The sequence below is a fragment of the Euprymna scolopes genome, chromosome 20 (assembly GCF_053919585.1).
Source record: "Euprymna scolopes isolate OS-2025 chromosome 20, ASM5391958v1, whole genome shotgun sequence".
Lineage (NCBI taxonomy): Eukaryota > Metazoa > Mollusca > Cephalopoda > Sepiida > Sepiolidae > Euprymna > Euprymna scolopes.
Window position 1 is genome coordinate 65,394,343 of NC_136501.1, and position 2,219 is coordinate 65,396,561.

Below are 2,219 nucleotides of genomic sequence, written 5' to 3' on the forward strand. Positions count from 1 at the left end.
TTTCGCACAAAAGCATTAGTCAGCTGAAACAAGAAAAATATTAACAACTAACACTAAAATCGTACACAAAAATCATTTTACACGTCATTTAAAAATACGAGAAGCACTACACACACACATACACACACACACACACACACATATATATATACACACACACATATATATATATATATATATATATATATATATATATATATAAGCACTCTAACATTAATAAAATAGCCTTTCACATCTGTACTAATGTATTAAACGTCTTTTATAATTTAATTTAAAAAACTAATTTTAAAAAATAAATATACAAACTCATATCAAATAAATAAACAAATCTTAAAAATGAATAAATGAATATAAAAATAAACAAATAAAAAAAATAAGAAGAACAATTAATACAAATAAACGACGGTCTTAATTACTTCTCCCTTTTCTTTTCTTCTCCCACCATTACTAAATAAAAAAAATTTTAAATACAAATCAAGCCCTGAGGATGATTGTGAACATTGAAAACGCAAAAGATGGCCGATAAACAAATTTTCAGAGCCATACTTAACGAATGATCGTGGGAGACATGGTAACTTGTTCGCCGAGTCAAGACAGTATTTAAAAAGTAGTAAACAAGAAAATTCTGAAGTCTTCGACCAGATTTGTATAACTAATAACTTGCGGCCAACATATATACAAGGTAACCAAAAAGACCCTATCCATTTTTTTTAAGGAGAAAAAAGTAGTAGTAGAAGAAGAAGAAGAAGAAGAAGAAGAAGAAGAAGAAGAAGAAGAGGAGAAAACACTTCACATATGTATAATTTATATTTAGTCTTTGAAGTAATCGTCATAGACATCCTGCATCTTCTGCTATCGTGTCTCTTACTGTTAAGTCCCGTTGTGGTAGAACTCATTGGGACGCAAAAAAATCTGTGAGGACTTGGTACACACACATGGCAGAAAAGAATAGACACTCCTTGAAACAGTTTATTTCTATAAACATATAATTTGTAGAACAAAATCAAAAATAAATAATCACATCTTTAATAACTAAAACTTTTTTTTTTTTTAATTTTTTTTTTTATTACATTTTCACCCCAAACAAGGCAAATTGCCACTTTGGTGTAGGGGGCTACTATCAGGGGCAACAACTACTGGGGTACTATGTAGGGATTTGGGCAGCAAGGTGTCGGTTCACGTTACACTTGAACTTCTGCACGTCAGTACTGTTGGGAAAGCAGGGACCTGGAATGGAATTCCAGAGTCTTGCGGTTCTGGGGAAGAAACTATTGGAGTAAAAAGATCTTTTACATCTAGGGACCTCTACAGTGTGGGGGTGAGATCTAGTAGCCTGTCGGGTTTGTCGAGGGTGCTCGCGTCGTGGGGGCACAAGTGATTGCAGTTCATCAGAGCATTCACCACTAAAATACTTGTAGAACAGGCAGAGGGATGCAACATTTCGTCGATGGGACAGAGGCTGAAGCTTAGATGCCAGTTCAGGGCCTATCAGATTTGCGACTCTCTTTTGAACCTTGTCAAGGAGCGAGAGACTAGTAGCAGATGCACCAGCCCAGATGTGGCAGCAATACTCCATACATGGGCGAATGGTGGCCTTATAGAGGTACAGGATACTTTCGGGTGTTAGTAGTTTTCTAGCACGGTAGAGAGAGCCTACCTTTCTTGCAGCGGCCCTGGCAATGCCTTCAATGTAATTGTTCCAACTCATGTTTCCTGTGAACGTTAGCCCAAGGAGTTTGAAAGATGGACTCTCAGATAAAGGGTCGTTGGCCATTGCTATTGGTGGTAGAGAGGGTTTCTTGTAATTATTGAATGAAACTAGTTTAGTCTTGGCAGCATTGAACGCGACCAACCACTTTTGTCCCCATTCCACTACAGATTGGAGGTCTTCCTCTAGTGTTTCTGCCATTTCTTTAGAAATGTGTTCATTCGTCTTCCTGTCGTGTCTGCCATAGAGTGTAGTGTCATCAGCATATATACCCATCTCAGAGGCAATGTTGTCGGGGAGGTCATTTATGAATATCAGGAACAATAGAGGTCCAAGGATAGAACCCTGGGGCACTCCCGCATTTATATCATATTGTTTAGATGTGCGACCGTCGAGGACTACCTGGATTTTTCTCTTATCTAAGAAGGATTTAATTATGTTAAGTATTCTACCAGTGATACCGTAAGATCTAATCTTCCTGAGGAGACCCTCATGCCATACCCTGTCAAAA